At 37.1% G+C, this 17,953-nt stretch overlaps 1 protein-coding gene across 1 annotated transcript in view; it reads left to right on the top strand.

The window, feature by feature from the left end:
* Positions 1 to 17,953, top strand: part of OSBPL10 (oxysterol binding protein like 10) — a 492,302-nt gene that overhangs the window by 357,609 nt on the left and 116,740 nt on the right. The gene's annotated exons all lie outside the window — the stretch shown is intronic.

Genomic DNA, 17,953 nt, shown 5'->3' on the forward strand with positions numbered 1-17,953 from the left:
GTCCATTCCAATATCTAATCAACCTTTATGTGAAGAAATTCCACCTCTTGTCATGTCACTTGTTACCTGGGAGAAGAGACTGGCCTCCACCTGGCTACAACCTCCTTTCAGGCAGTTCTAGACATCAATAAAATCTTCTCTGAACCTCCTTTTCCCAGGCTAAACAACCCCAGCTCCCTCAGCCATTCCTCACAGGAGTCGTGCTCCGGACCCTTCACCAGCTCTGTTGCCCTTCTCTGGACCTCAATGTCCTTCCTGAATTGAGGGGTCCAGAACTGGACACAGCACTCAAGTTGTGGCCTCACCACTGCCAAGTGCAGGGGAAGATATTGTCACCATTATCTGAACTAATATACATTTCAGCCACATATGTAACAACAAAACTTCTGCTCTCTCCTAGTGCTATATAGTTTTGGAGGAAGTCTGTGAAGGCTCCCAGGTGTGAAGGAACCAATGTATCAGGCAATAAAGCAGATTAGGCTTGGAGGGATCTTAAGAACAGAAATACAAATGTTTTCAAATACTGCTTTGCTCTCAGCCTTCAACCAAAATAATATTGTTCTCTGTCCCACATGCTTCTCCAGGGGAAAAAAAGTGGATGAGTTGTTGGTCTGATCAATGGGTGTGAGTCATCTGTGATAAACTTTTCCATCAAATGTGTATTTCTACCAACACATTTAGCTGTATTTAAAAATGAATTATCAAGGAAAGACTGAGGAGCGATCTCATCATGGTCTGCAACTTCCTGAGGAGGGTAAGTGGAGGGGCAAGCACTGATGTCTTTTCTCTGATGACCAGTGATAAGACCCAAGGAAACAGCGGGAAACTGGGGTAGGGGTTTAGGTTGGGTATTAGGAAGAGGTACTTCACCCTGAGAGTTGTTGGGCATTGGAACAGGCTTCCTAGGGAAGTGGTCACAGCACCAAGCCTACCAGAGTTCAAGAAGTGTTTGGTCAAAGCACATGGTGTGATTCTTGGGGCTGTCCTGTGCAGGGCCAGGAGCTGGACTTAGTGGGTCCCTTCCAACTCATATTCTGTGATTCTATGACAATGCTCTTGTTCCTGTACCAGAACAGTGTCCCTCTCTCTTTATTAAAATCAACCATGTCTCAAGGCAATACCCTTTTGAGTTTTTCATTTCAGCACATTTCTTTTTTTGTACCTCTAACAAATTGCTTCCTAGGGGTTAGCTGTCAATGAAATGCTCTTTCAATTAGAGGCTATATAAGAAGAAAAGGTGGATCAGCTCTGTTGCCTTTTGGGCCATTGTAGCTGAAGCAGTGTGAATTGCTACCTGCTGTTTTCCTTTCAGTTTAAAAGCAGGATTTCCATTTACTCCATTTACTCCATTTACTCCACTGACAATTTGCTATCAAATTAAATTATAACAGATGGAGGGGGGGAACCCCCAAAACAACAACCAAAACCAACATGCCTAAATCTAATTTACTTGCAATAGTATCTTAATTTTTATGGCTATCACTTCCTAATGTGGAAAAAGCCATCATTTCATTGTTTGAACCCAGTGAGAGAGTGTTTTGCTTATGTTTGCTTTAGGCATTCAGAGACCAGGGTTCTCGTCTAATATCTGGCCTAGGTTTCGAGGAATTGAGGAGGGGATAGTCCTATAAAATTGAGTAGTGAGTGACTGCAATCTAAAAACTTAATGAAATAGGGAACTGAACATTATGCAAAATATACATCCCGAATTTGAGCACTTCAGGATAATTTTGACATTCTGGACAGAAAAATTAAAATCTTTATTAGGCTTAATGTAAAAGAAAAAAATACAGATTAATGATAGTTTCTATAGATTTTCTCAAAAATCTGACAGTTCTTCAGCAGTCTAGAAGGCTATGGTCCATCAATCTGCAGCATATAGTGAGGCTGTGTGTGTACTTCTGTATTTTACATAGAATTGCCATTGTCTCACTGGCAGCCTGAAACCTAAAATTTAACATGTATTTACATCATGAATTGCCCTCTACTTAGACCAAGTTTACATGAACTTGAAAAAAAGCCAGAATATAAACACTTGTTCATCTTGAAGAATCCTCAGATACATTACAGAAGTACATTGTGCAGGTCTACTGTGCCCCTTTAAATTTTACAGAATAGAATAAAGTAAAATAGACTATTGCAGTTGAAACTACAACAACCATCTAGTCCAACTGCCTGATGAATTTAGGGTTGATTAATTTAAACTGTTTCTGAAGTAAGAAATAACCAATCATTCAAATAAAAACTTTGCAGACAATGGAGTAGAGAGAGCAAGAAAGAACTCTTCTACTGTTAAAACAAGTGCTACCAGATCATTATGTTAGCAAGAGTACAAAGAATATAAAGATTTCCTTTTATGCCTCGTCTGCAGACTCAGACAGCTGTGTTCAGGCAATCTAGTTATATTAACAGAAGGTACTGTCCTCTTATCCTGGCGGGCCAAACTGACCCCAGCTGGAGATTTTAATCTTTTCCTCAAGGCTGGCAGAAGAAATTGCATGTCAGTGGCTTGAGTTCAGAGTCTGACATCTCACTGTATATTGATAATGAGAAGAGTCAGGAGCAAAGGCAATATGAAAGGTAATCTTAGGGAAATCAGACTTGCAGCTTCTTTCATAAAAAATTGCATCCTGATGGTGCAGCTGTGACAGTCCAGGTATAATCAACTAATTGAAGTCACAGATACATCCATATTCCATTCTCCTAAGCCTTGTAGTGTAACCAGCCAAAGGGAAGTGACAGACAGCTGGGTTCTAAGGGATAAGTCAAACAACTGTTTGCCTGAATTATGGGTTTTAAGGCTGTTGGATTCTGGGCTTTGTATGGAAGCAGCTGCAGCAGGAGCACATTTTCCCTTATGCCAGCCTTGCTATGGCAACAATAGGAGCTTCTCTGACAGATGATGCAGGCAGCTGGGTTTGTTAAACCACCACTAAGATTTGATACATTGGATCTGTCAACATCCCAAAATACTAAGTCAATATTAACTTTATTTAGTACATATCAGAAGGCAGCTAGTGTGGTACCCATAATTCCATTACAGAAAAAAAAAAAAAGGAAATTTGTTAACATAAAAAATGCATTTTGTATCAGGCAGAAAGTATTATACAATGGTATCACTGTTCTTATTTTCCAGTTTTCCTCTGCAACTAAGTGGTTTGTAGCTCCAGTCTCAACAGACATAAATCTATTTCTTTTCTTCAGTGCTTCATTTGACTTTACACACAGTGATGAAAAAGACAGCATGGATTGAGCAATCATTAAGAAGAAAAAAAAGGCAACTCATGAAAGGGCAGCGTAAAGTTCTGATACTCTCTAGTTGCATGTTCTAGACTACTTACAGGCAGAGTCACTGTGCTTACAGCTTAATATATTGATCTATTTTAACTATTCTAGATATTGCTGGGATTCCTGTTCCTCTTTTTCTGGGGAGTTCTCTATTTGCCTGATGATCCAAGCATTTATCAAAACCAGACAAGCTCCTTTCAAAACTCAATACCCAGAGATAGTAACATATGTCAGTGCTAATCTACAACTGCAAAGAGTCCTGTACAAAGCAGAAACATCTGGCAAGTGCAAAATACAGTCATATAAAATATTTAGCTTCAACTGCAAGTTTCTGAGAGTCCTGATTGTGTACTTGGAAATTTTCCCTTTAATAAGCTGATTTTCTTGTTGAATGTATTAGAAAGAAAACTTTTCTTAGGATATAATTAAATGCATTAAATAGCAGTTTTCTTTTAGTTTAGTCTTAGTGTTCTGCACAAAATATAAGAATCTGAGTTATATGTAATTAGACAATTATTCCATCAGAACATGTTACCATCTTGAAACACATTGTGAGTCATTCTAAATTCTGGTGATATTCTACGAATTTCTTTTACGTACATGCTGTTGTGAGAGTGTGGGACTTATAAAATTCTGTGACTCCTTTAGTACTGTAAACTCCTATCTATGGATATGGATTAGGTAGCATAGCTCAGCCTGTCTGAGTAGGTGACCTCAAGGGGAAGCAGATTAAGATATAATATTTAATACTTTCTTAAGACACCTCAGTTTCTAAAGCACCTCAAATACAGACCTGAGGATGAGTTCCTGCCTAAATTAAACAAACATTGATGTAAACTGAATAATAGAATTAAGAGAGTCCCGGTCTTTGACTCTTGAAGGTATTCAGGATGAGAAGGAGTTAAGTTTGACTTGAAGCTTTTGGGATTTTATTCCCAGTGACTGATGGATATCTTTGAAGTCCTGCAAAAGAAGTGTACATGAAGGCCAGGAAATGCTAAGAAGCACAAACATTTTACCTTCCCTCCCATTCACATCCACTCCCTATTCCTCCTTTCTTTGCATAGCCTGTTTTCCCACTTCTTATCTGTGCTTATTTTGTCAGGTCTCCCCAACTTTATTAATAGCTTTCTTTTTCCAGTCCTGTTCTATTTTGACTAACAAATCTGCATTTTTGAGGATAAAAAGTTAATGAGGAAAGAAAGGTGATTTGTGGATTAAAAAACAATTTTGCTTTTCCTTAAACTGAGGGAAATGTGCTTACTTTATGTTTAGAGAACTACCCACCTCCTGCAAGCAGCTTCAAAATAAGCCAGTCTTCCAAACAGATTACACCTCTATGCTCAAAGAAGAAAGAATGTTTTCAGCTCTATCATATTGCATTTTGGCAGACCTTACAAGATAAATGCAATTTTAATCTAGCTGTGAACCTAGGTCAAGCACAGATTATAAAGCTTAATAAATAAGGGGAAATCTGGAAAAGAAATATCTGATTTCAGCTTCATAAAGACCTCCTGTCTGTATCTTACATGCTATACTGGTATTGTTTTTTCCTGCATAGGTTCTTTCAGATAATTTGTTGCAAGTTACTCCATTAAACTTCTGTGTACCGTCTTTATTAATTAAGGTCATAGCACGATAAATATTTTATGTCAGTAAAAAGGCTGACAACTGTCAGCTTCCCTCAATTGTCCATTCCCCTTTCTGCACTTTCATCCCCCACCTTGTGCTAATATAAAAGTTGTTATTTCCACTGTCCATGCAGAAAATCAGAAAGGAGAATCAGCTGTGTTTGTTTTTCTAACTTAAACTGTTGAACTACTGTCTCAGCCCATAGTAAGAAGTCAAATATCCAACTAAGCAATTTAGTGCTATTAGATTTGTATTCTGGAATACAGAGTCTAAATATAAAATAGAGACAGAATTATGTGGGCTGAGGGCAATACTCAAAAATGATCTTTGCAAATACGTGTGTCTGCCAGGAAAGTGTTTCTTGCTACAATCATTAGGCAGTGGTGAACTATTTTTAGAAGATTTGCTTGTCATTGCTCTATACTAAATATAAACAACATTAAAGTCTATTCTTTACAAAACAAAAAATAAAGGCAAGTTTTGCTCTAGAGATATCGATTTTTCCCTTGTTCTTTGAAGTGCAGATTACATCAAGTCGTTCCTTTCTTTTCTGTCTTCCATTCTTCTTGAAACTGAACTAGCCTTCTTCTCACCTTTCTCACTGAACCACTCGGTGGCATGCAGAGAATGCTTTCTTTCTAACCTTTCCTCAGCAGAGCACACAATAGCAAGCTTTGTCTTTGGAAGCTAGGAAAATGGTGTAGGAATGATGATGTAGGAATGTAGGTCCAGTTCCCTGCTGTTTAACAGTCAGCTTTAATAAAACCTTAAATTTACAATGCATAGATCAGCATCTCTGATGTGACCCTTGCAGCTGCTAGAGATTAACTAGTGCCTCTACTCTGGTCCTTATTCCAGCTATGTCCTGCTCTCATCATTGGGTTCTGCTTTGTGGATAACTCTTGCTCAGTAGTTTCTCTGCCTTCCAGATAGTGGAATGAGAGGATTTCTTATGAAACTAATATGAGCCTCCTACTACTCTGCAGCCTCAATCCATGGAACTGTGTTCCTGTAGCTGCACAGAGCTATTATCAGGCACATATAATGTATAAAGGAGGTTTAAGATGAGTAAATGGAAGTTATTTACTATTTATCACTTTTATTAGTGAAAACAGTTTTACTCATGTGGCATTTATTTTTCCTGTTGTCTGCAAAGGGATTATTGAGGGAGGAAAAAAGCCAAATTAATTACAATCTAGTTCTTTAGGTAAATGCACTGGCTAATGTCAATGTAGTATAATTGTTCTCATCTGTCTTTGTGTATCATTAACCATAGAATGCTGCAAATAGGAAAACTGCTTTAACTTGTGTGGAAGTTTCGTACTTCTCTTTTTGACTGCGATCCCACAGATGGCTACAGATCTGCTGAATATTCATTGTATCATTGCCTTCACTTTTTAATGTAAGCGATTTCTAAGTGGGCTTGCAAGCTCCTAACAAGCAGTAGCCAGGATTAACTACTACTGATTTCTTGGATTGCTAAATACAGTGCTGTGCCTTATCATCATGCTGACTCTGGGCAGCTCTGGAGGGGCACTTGGCAACCAGCACATTATTGCAGTGAAGGATCCAAGAGTAAAGAAGTATCTGGACTTGAAGTGAAAACTACTTCTAGCTGGTCAAGATGTAAAGTGTGTGACTGGTCAGTTGAATCATGGAATTAAAAGTTCATGAATGTCAGTGACATTTGCAAGACGGGAAGCACAGCTAAGTGCATGGTTCTCTCAGTCATAATGGAATCTGATGTGCTGATGTCTGGTGATCTGGAATCAGGACAGATCACTTAGAATCTCTCTCTACTGTGCTCCAGTGACTGTTAGTACATCTAGAATGAATTTTAACTGGCATGCAACTAGACTTCCAGGTTTTCTGAAAAGACAGTACCAGTTCTTCCCAAGTTTTTAGTAACACAAGATGTGAAATTTGGAATTTTCAAAGTAGGGATTGAGAGAATAAAGGTATTTCCATTAACATAGGGAATGTTGAGTTATATATGTATGTCCTTATTTCTCTTCATATATCAGGTATTCAGCCTTATGCAACCTGAAGAAAACATTCAGATAAAGTTATTGTAGGAAGATGCATTGACTGATTTTTTTAGAAGTAATTGTTCCCAGCAGTCCCTGCTAGTCAATAATATGCTTAGCTCATGCTCTCAATAGCTGTCTCTGAAAGTTAGTTTGTTATTGCTTAATAGCTTTTATTGACAAAGACTATGTGAAATTGTATGGAGTTCCAAAATTGATTTTTTTTTTTTTTTTTGCATTCAAGTTTGGTTACATGCCATTGCCATTTTTTTTGTAGCAAATTAGTGAACTGCCATGTCTATCAAGAGAGACTGAACTGAGAACCATGGAATGTGTTTTTCATCATGTAAACAGAGTGCAACAATAAAAAATAGGAATTTGCTATGAAACAGTCAATGTAAAGTACTAAAATCAGAAAGTAACTTGGTTCATTTTAAGTAAAATGACAGCCTCAGTCATGGACTGGTAAATATTTGATGTAGCAAGGAGAAAAAATATAAATAGGGTACTCCATTTTTAAATTGAAATTAGTAGCTAGAAAGTCTTTACATAACATTTTAACTCAGCTGCTGTCAGGGTCCTTAGTGGCCCTACAAGTTTTAGTTATCTTGACCAATCTGTAACCAACATTTTCCATGAGCCTTCTCTGGAACATCTTCCCTATCTCCCAGGCTTTGGCTGCCTCTGTTGGCAGGTAACTATGGTGTGGCACAGCTGTGTAATGTTGGATCAGGCTGCTCTGCAAACAGCCAGGTCAGGAGACAGCAGTGAGAAGCCTCAGATGCGATTGAGATGCACATTTCCATCCATGCACATTCCACCCGTTGTCTCAGGAGCTGCATTTCAGCTCAGCTCTCACTGTTACGTGGATGCACCTATGCTGATCCTGCATCACTGAGAGGAGAAGTGAGACTAACAACAGGACAATGATCAGCTGCACAGAAAGTCAGTTTATTTGTATTTCTGACTTTATTTATTTAAGCAACTGCAGAGTTTATTTGAGTAAAATCATGCAGGGTGATTAGGGCCATATGAAGTTACAATGAGTACATGACTCATTCATGCAAGGAAGATATGTAAAAAGTGAAAATTATTCCTGATTAAAAAACTATTTAAGGCTGGAAGTGAAAATATCTTCTTATTCCCTTGTACTATGATTATGTGAGATTAAAGTGAAAATAAATCAGGTAGGATAAACAAAATCTATTTCTATACTGTTTTATATAGTATTTAGCAAAAAGCAGCTTGCTAACTATTCATGTAAAATGTAAAAACTCCAGAAACAACACCAGCCAGTATTTTGTTAGCCACAAAATACCTAATAGATATTGAAATCTATTTTCAATAGCCTTAAGAGATTCTTGGGAGACTTAAGAGGATCACCACCTTATCCCATGGCTCCACCTGGGCAGTCAGGCTGGTTACTTGGTTAAATCTCAGGCAACCTTCTTATAATGGGTGTTTTTATTTTATTTTATTTTATTTTATTATTTTATTTTATTTTATTTTAATTTTTTTTATGGCAGGAAAGAAGTCTGTGAGCCTTTGATCTGGCTAGTAAGCCAAGATGGTTGATGAACACCAGGCTGTGGACTATCACTTTGTGTAAAGGCAAACTCTCTGCAGTAGTTCTACTATCTGGGACTCACAGGGCATCAGTGATCCCAGGGTAAAAAATATATAGGCTGCAGGAGTAAGAAAGCCAAATTACACTTGGCACTTGCACTGGGATAGACATGTTATTTCATGGCCCCACTTTCTGTATCCCTTTTATTTGATCTGTAGCCATCCTAATGCTCTGAATGCTGACTGTGCTCTTTTAGCTGCTTCACTGTACAGATCTCTGCTACACTGCAGTGCACAGATACAGATGTTGCTGCTCTTGATCTATTCAGGGCATGGATATTGCCCTCTGCTTGTCTGCTTTGTAAGTGGCCACCACATATACTACAGGAGCTTGTACCTCAGCTTCTGACCCAAAGACAGCTGGACAGCTGCTTCTTTCCTGTTCATCTTTTTCTTTATAGTATACTGGTCATAGTAAGTGACCCTGTAAAGGTCTAAAACCACATATTTTTGGACATCAGGTCATTATTTAATTTTGGACTATTGTAATGGGAGTTTCTAGTAAGATCTTTCCTATAAGCCCCCTCTCCTATTCTTCTCCACCCATGAACTTAACAAAGGATGGAGGGCAGATCTAGCATTGCAGGCTAGTCCTCCCCTGTGATGGAGGCAGAATAGCTTCCCCTGCTCCCTCTGGTCACCTTTAATGAGGTGTAACCTTGTTTCTTCCCAGCACAGTGCTTGTCTTTTGCCTCTACCACTTAGTTTCATGCTGTTCCAGTGCTGTGCCTCCGAAAACAAAGCAAGCTGTGCAATCCTAATGTACACAAAGTTTCTCTGTATTGACTGTGGCAACTCCAGTAACTCTTGTATCCAGTACGTGTAGTCTAACAGTACCAGCAGCATGCAAACTCTCTTATCAGCACACCAAGCCAGCATGGAATGCCCCCGAGTGGAACTGATCTGCAGCAGCTAGTTTGTAACTCAAGGGCATTGGAGTTTTATTTATCTTATCTTCAGAGGATACAAACTCCCATAAGGCTTGCAACCTTCTGCTTTGTTATTCTGTGGTAGATTCCATGCATATTAACCTACTGAGTATCAACACCTAGGACAAATTTAGCATCCAGAGTAACTGTGACTGATTGCAATGTGGTTGTTTGCTTGGAAATCATACACTTGCCATAAATTGTAAAAGCCGCAGGGGTTCTGAAACAGTTTTCAAAGATGACAGAGAGCCAGCTTTCGTGCCAGTCTGATAGGGCTTCAGTATGTAAACCAAAGCTTTGCAGTGTGCTTAATGTCATGTGTTTCAAGAAAAAAAAAAAAAAAATCAATGTCCAAGTGTGTCCTAATTTACAAACACAGAAGTTATTTTTGTTTCTATTAAGTTTTAGTTCCTGTGAACACTTGTCAGCAGATACAACAAAACACACAAACAGGAAAAAGACTTTTGAATGCTACTTTATTACAAGATCACAACATCAATTAGCAATGAGTGTCTTTCACAGGAGATTAATTTAGTGTGCTGTAAGGGAGGAAGCGCCTTTGGCACTAGAGGGAGTTGTTTTTTTTTTTTTGGCAATAAACCTGTCCCATGCAGCTGAAGTTCAAACATATGGGGACTTTATTGGATTACAGAGTTTGTATGCAAACGGACAGAGCAAAAGACAAGATGAAGCATTTAACCTAATGTTTCTGAACAAGATGTGGTACAAAGTGAAGTTTACAGCCAGTGAATATGTCACCTTTTATTATGATTCTTAAAGTTAATGAATGGGTTTTAATTAATGAATTAATATCCCACTTTGGATTTGAGTCTCCAACTTTTATGTTTAAGAAAGACTGGGACATCCTTCATTAGCAAAATCTAAAAATCTCAAAATCTGTAGTTTAGGGATAGCTTCACAGGTTTTAGCAGCCAGCTTAGGCCCCTTCTCAACAGAGATATTTACAAGAGCTCTAAATTCCAAATTCCTGGGTGATGCCTTGTTTGGCTACTTGGGTGCAGAACAAGCAACAGAAAAACAACATATCCACAAGTGTTTGGAAAAATAATGATGAATTATGGTGATGTTAACAATTTCATCACTAGTTTTGATTTAACAGAAGCATAGAATCATTTAGGCTAGAAAAGGTCTCTAAGATCACCAAGTGCAACCATTAACTCAGTATTGCCAAGACCATCAGTAAACCACATCCCAAAGCACCACATCTATATGCCTTTTGCATAACTCCAAGAAAGGTGACTCAACCACTCACCTGGGCAGTCTCTTCCTTAATTTTGGATAGAAAAACTTCATTGTTTGTAATGTTTATGTATATTAATGTGATCTTCAGACTTAAAATAAAGTTCTAGAACTCACAGTATTTATCTCCAAAGCTCATTAAACTTATTTGTTGCAGATAGAGTTGTGCAGGCATAAAGGATGAGCTTACAAGATGCAATCATGTTGATTAATAAATAGGGTGAGGAAGGGCTGAGTTTTGGCACTATTGATAGGAAATAAACCCAGCAAATATCAGTAGACAGATATCAATAGATAAGACCAGATATCAGTAAATATCAGTGAATGTCTTCAGTAGAAGATAAGGGAAAAATCCACTTTTATTTACATAAAACCACTTTGCAAATCAATAGCATGCCACAAAGTGATGTCTCAAAAGGATATAGCTATGATTTTATGTAGAGAACAGGCTTTATCACTGTTTGATAGCCTGATTTGTATCCATTAGTTTAAAAAAGGAAAATTATTTTCAATTATTAGCACAAAGCGATTATCCTCTCTATAGCTATCCTCATCTCTGCAAACTTGTCTCCTCTGCATTGATATTCTAGTTTATACCTAATACATAAGAATGGATAACAAAATAGTGTAGAAAACATTTGTATTGAAAAATAAACTCAGGAGATAATGAAACTTCTTGTTATTTATATTTATTTTCTTAACTGCTATATAACTTACTGCATCTTTCAGAAGAAATCTTATCAGTTTTCTTGGACATTCAGATACTCATATTTGCTGCTACTAGAGATGATGCATTGTCAGCTTTTTGTCTGTGCACCCATTAACTCCATGGCATGACTAATTAATCTGCTGTAATAACAGTGAACTTAGTAGTTTATGGCTTAACTTTAAAATTTGCAAGAGTATTTGAATGTTTTAAACTGTTTAGTGTGTTGGCCTTGAGGGGAGTAAAATGTGCAAAATACACACAAGCTTTGACCATTCAACATTTATCATCACTAACACAATTAGAAATCTTCTGAAGTGTGAGCTGTCCAAATTATAATGCAATGGAAAATTGGCTTTCTAGTCATTAATTACCACATTAACTGGGCCCTTTCTTGCACATTTAAACCTTGGATATTTAATTAGAATATTGGATTAAAGAAAAATATTATTTAGCCTTTACTCATAGGGAAGAGTGAAATATATAAGCTTTGTAGGATGGGCTATTGCAGATGTATACAATTTTGAGAATGCATTCAGTGAATAAAAATCCTTGGCATCAGCCACATTCCCTGAGTGTTCTTTCCTTTTGAGGAAACAGAACATGTTTCTTTTTTAAATATTTGCTGAATTCTGTGGAATCCATGCCTAAGTGGAATATTTTTTTCAATGATGCTGAAATGTTTTTGCTTTTTTGGTTCTTCTGATACCTCTGTGTTTCCCAAAAGAATGCATTCAGTTTCTCTTCTCATGCTATGGTAGGTCAAGGGGAACTTTTCTGGAGACATGAAATCTGCAGTTCTTGAACTTTTCCAGATCTCTTCAATACTCTGTGAGGATTTTTGTACTTATCCAGGAAGATGTCTTCATAATAATCTGAATTATTTTGCTTTCCCTTTTGCATCTGCGCATAGCCTCAGTAAGACCAATGATATTAATTACTTTAAATCCAAAAGCTGGGGCTTTTCTTTTCTCTGACACGGTTATAATTTATAGAAATATAACCCAACTAATGTATTATGTCTGTGGGGAAATTTAACCACTGTGAAGTCTAGGCCCTATTGCTTGACTTCTGTGATTAGTGGCTTCTTATTAGAAACTCTGCAGTTCTGGCAATACATTAGTTTTAAGCTGGACACTGGTGCACAAAGCAATACATTTCCCATTTGCTTTCTAGCTGGCAGTCCATTCATCTCCTGGTAGAACTCCTGTGAGGAATTAATTAGATTTAATGAGGCCCTCATTGTCTCCTTTTTGATGTTATGCACTCTTCTGGTACACCCTTGCAAAATGACAAAATGTATTAGATGTTTTGCTTCTTCATACATGCATTTTGTGACATGTTTTCATAGATTGTGCTGGCTATGTAAGACTTCATGTGGTATTTTGCTTGACTTTGATTTTGAGCTTTGTAAGCGTATTCCTTAGTACCCTGCGGAGTTGAGCTTCATACCCGAGTTGTCCTTTTTACTGACATTTTGAATTTTCAGTCATGTCTGCTGAGTTAGATTGCCATCCATCTGCTAGAAGCCTTGCTCTGGACTGAGTAGATCTTGAGATAGGTCTAAATAATGTGCCCAGATTTAATTCTAAATCTGCCAGTCTTTCAAGCCCTTTTTTGAAGCTTTTTAGTTGTGCCCTGCATTTCAACATTCTTTTCCTTCATGAGAAAACAAATTTGATTCTCCTATTTTCATTCAGTCACAGATAATCTAATGTACCTTGTACCATAGATAAAACCACAATTTTACTTCTTACATTTCTAGGCTGCAGTTTCACTGCCTCCTTTGATCTGTATTAACAAGAGATGTCTAAATGTACCATGTATTTCAGCACCAGCCACTGTAAAAGGGTGACCTTCTCAATGTCATTTTTATTTTCAATGATACCCACTGCTTTTGTGTAAACTGTATGACAGTGTTTGAACTTCCTGCCATTGTCTGCTAGATTCTGAAGAGTAAGAGTTGTGACTAAAGCTTTAAAATATGTATTTTGATTTTATTTCTGATGCTATGTGACATTGGGTAGACTCAGTCAAACAGGATGTGTAGCAGAGATCAACTACATTAAGTACTTTGATTCTAGTTGGGTTTGAATTCCTTTATCTTCTACGTTATGTAGCACAATTTTTTCAGAGGTCCAGCTCTTCCCAAAGGGTGCCACTAACAGTACAGGGAATGAACAGGGAGTTCAGTAACCAGTGAAACAGGAAGCTGTGTGCTTCCTGGTCAGTCCTTCCATGAGTGTATTCCTGGATAGCTAGGAGAAAGGGCAGAGAAAAATAGGACTTTATTTATTTCTAGGGGAAAATATTAATTGCATTGTTTTACAGATGGCAAATGAAAAATGTACTGCCTTGGTTCTCTATGGAGAATCTCCAAATGGAGATTCATCCCTTTTCTGTAAACTTACACTGTTTATTTCTACCGCCCCTGTCTTTGTTGAAGCAAACTGCTCTTGGCCAAATAAGAAGTTGGTCACCTTTGGCTTGAAGTGGAGAATTTTCCCAAGAAAGAGGCTGATGCAAGAGTATTTTTCTACCTTTCCTTCACTTTTATTTTTTTCTTTTATCAAGACTCAAGCCTGAAGGACACATACTGCATTTAATCAACTTCATAGAATTATGCTTCTTATAAGTTAGGGACATGTTAGAAAAAAAACAAAGTGGAAAGAAATTATTCAATACATTTTTTTCCTTTATGTATTAGTTAATAAGGCCATAGTACCTCTGAATGCACAAGTACTTTTCCTATCTTCTGTGAAGAAAATTTACTTGAGCACAAGGAATGTGTCAGAATCATTATGCATAAAAGTTGTGTTTGTGCAAAAAATAGTTTCCTTCAAAACTACTAAACTAAAGAAAAATAATCATAGAACCTGTGGCATCGTCTCATCAGTTTACTTTCATGCAGTGAATACTCTTCCCTTAAAACCTTCTCTTTCTTTTATGATGGCTTGGGTTGACTTGTTTATGTATGTTTGCCTTTGTAATATTTTCCTAAGATTCAAATTACCCTGAAACACTTGCCTGTGGGTGATGGTCTCTGACTTATTTCTTATGCACTGCATCATCAAACAACATGATTTTTCCTTCTGAAACTATATTAAAGTGCAAAAATGCTGTGGTTATGTCAGGAGACTTCTCTTTCTCCCTGGTTTATAAATTTCTTGGCAGTTAACTGCCAGGATTTTGACACGTTTGGTTTGTGTGTAGCCTCTGAAGACTTGATCTAACCTAGCCTTTTTTGGCAAACTCCCCATTATACTCTTAGGCTGACACTGGAGCAGCTCCATCTCCACTGGGATTTCTAAAGGAGACCAGCCACTTTTGTTGCTATCAGAAGTGTTGTCTAAACTTGGTTAGAACAGAGCTTGCTGGCAAAAATAAGGTGATAGCAACTGCCAAAGACATTGCTGTTGTTCTGAATGTGGTGTGGCAGACCTCAGTGTTGTTAGCAAAAATACAAGAATATCTAAACCTCTTTCCAACTGACTGATTCTTTTCTCTGTTTCTGCCCATAAATCCTGTTTTTCCCAGTTAGAAATACAATTCTATGCCCTTCTCTACTAAAAATAGTACGAATTTTATTTCTGACATGAAGGAATCTGGGATTAAATTAGTATGGGCTGTGTTTTCCCATAATAAGACCCTATTCTAGTTTATGAAGCACATGCTGTGTATGAGCTTATTTATAGCTTTTAGATGATGATTTTGTTTGAGGAGTTTTCTTAAAAAAAAAAAAAAAAAAAAGCAGTGCATGATCTTTTGAAGACCTTTCCTATTCCATTTGATATTTATACTGAAACCTCAGATCCTTTCTACTTGTTTTTCATTAAGCATTTTGAATTGAAAATTCTATGGAGATCATGTTTGGTCAGAGAAAATTTTTATTGAGACCATTCAAAGCTTTGTTATATTATTTGTATAAATTTTCATTTCTGATGGCAGTTTCAAATATTTGTGAGATGATTTTAGACATCCAATGCCTGTCTTCTCAGTCAGGGTTTGACCTCTCCTGATCAGGATTTCAAGGTCCCCCAGAATTGTTTCATATTTTCCCCCAATAGTATAGTAAGATTAAATATTTTTCCTTAATTTAATACAAATGGGATGTCAGAAAAATAAATTAAATATCTCCAGCCTCCTGTGTAGCTTATAAAGTAGGAAGAAAATTGTCTGTGTGTGCAAACTCTTAGATTCTTCCTCTCATTGTCATTTCAGGTTGCTAGCATGTGGAGACTGTTCTATCACCTTTCATAGCTTTAATGCTACAGCATTTTCTGAATGTATAGCCCTATTTTTAGGCTGTAACACAGGATAGTAGGGAGAAGTTTATGGCTGATTGAAGCTGGCAGAGCTCAAAGTTTAGAATGTCTGTATTTGTGGAACTGCAGCTAAGGAGTGCCTGTTTCAGGCATCCTCTACGGAAAAGGCCAAGGTCAGGAAAAATGAAACTGAAAAATGGCTGCTTCCTGAACTTGTACTATGCTTATTCTGAAAATTTAGTACTTGTTTCTACCTTTGAAATAATGGCAAATGCTCTTATATCCAGCCAAGTATGAATGCACATTCTATTTTGCAGAATAGGCTCTCAAAAGTCAAAGATCAAAGCTGACAGCTGAGTTTTAGAAACCAGAGGGACAGAATCATAATTCAGCTCTTTGCATATTTGAGGTTATCTCCATTGGATACTTCTGTCAAGGATGAGTATGACATGAGAGAGTGAGCATTACAAGCAAATTCACCAGAGAAGAGGGAGAAAAAAATATGCTTGTCTTTTTCTGTCCAGCAGCCAGAAGAGGGCTGGATAAATGATCTTGTCAGGCTTTTATATGCCCCAGTTTATACTGTTCATCAGAAGATAACAGTATATGTTGTGGGATCCTGTTGAACATAATGTTGCTTATCTGTTATATCAGCTTTAAACCTACAGACCAGATTTGCATGAGGTGGGCAATATGCAGCACATCTCTTTTATGTTTTGTTTTGTTTGTGTTTTTTAAAGCTAATCTAGTTATTGTAATATGTAAGAAAATGTTGGTTTATGTGTGTTTCACAAGATATTATAATTTGTCTGTTATCAGCCAAACTTAAAATCACTCTATGGTGAACCCTGGGAAAAAAGATGTCATCCACAGCTTGGGATAATTACACACCTCACATATTCTACAGTTAATTAAAGTATGACCCCCAAAACTATAAACCCCCAAACTGTAACAAAACCCCAAGCTTTACTGCCTTTTACTCCCTTTTACGTCCTTATTGACTGGTTTTTATTGGTAGGAGCTAAAATTTAGAACCGTGTGGTAAAATATATTTCAGTAGTTTATTGAGTTTACATGAGATTTATTTTGATAGTAAAAAGCAGTTAAAATATAGGTGTCATGACTTGCTCTAAAGGTCTTCATTTTTTGTGTATTTAAAGTACTCATAAAGAACTAGGAAATCTGTGTAAGTCTGCACAGCTTCCAAAATATTGCTTGAAAAATGGAGTGAACATTATGATTGTTTTAATACAAGGTTCTGCAGCTTCAGGAAGTGTTTCAAACAGACTCTGTCATTTGTCATGTCTATATATTTTAATCCCACATATTGAAATAAATGAGTGTGCTTAATGCAGATTTGTTAGTAAAAAAGGAGGCAGTTATGTTGCATTAGAAACTTGTATTTGTTTTAATTAGGTTTCTGTAGATGAATCTGCTTGCAGAATGGAGACTGAAATTAGTAATCAAAAGTAGTTTCTGCATAAGTAGTTGTTGGAAAAATTTATTGACTGAACTTTCCCTCCTTTTCTCAGTGCCAAAAATCTTAAATATCCGTGTTTTGCTTTTGATTTCTAGTGCATAGTTCTTTCCTTTTATTTTTTTAACTGTCATCCTATTGTGTGCTGGATTCTAACATTACCTAAAGAGTATTTTTAAAAATGGTGGGAGTGAAATAGAGCCCTGCTGTAGGTAATGGGCTTAGAGACCAGTCTAATTTGAATGAGACTTGTTTTTAATCTGTAATATATTGCTTGCTGATATCAAGCAACTACACAAATTGCTGTTGGTGGAGTGAGAGGCCAGAACCCAAGTGGCATAAACTAGCATTATTTTATCAATAAATATGCACTCTGCAGCATAAATGCTCTATAGCAATACTTTTTGGATGTGCAAATATCATTGCACATCCAAATCATTGCATGTTTCGCAGTTTAGTCATAAGATTACAGGTGCATAGAAATCTCATCTAGAAAGCTGGGTGTTATTACACTGATATATGGCCTCATGCCTTATAAATAATAAATTTGAAATATGACAGATTCCATTGGAACCACTCAGCTCTCAAAAAAAAGTGGGATAAAAGAGAGCTTTAGCGCTGGTTTGAGATATGAGAGCAACACTGAGTACCCTCAGTTTGGTCTTGGATCTGAATTTGACCTTTAGTGGGCTGGTATACTTTTCAAATCCCTAAATGTTTAACCACAGAATTAGAAAAAGAGG

The sequence above is a fragment of the Lonchura striata genome, chromosome 1 (genome assembly GCF_046129695.1).
Source record: "Lonchura striata isolate bLonStr1 chromosome 1, bLonStr1.mat, whole genome shotgun sequence".
NCBI classification, from domain to species: Eukaryota; Metazoa; Chordata; class Aves; order Passeriformes; family Estrildidae; genus Lonchura; species Lonchura striata.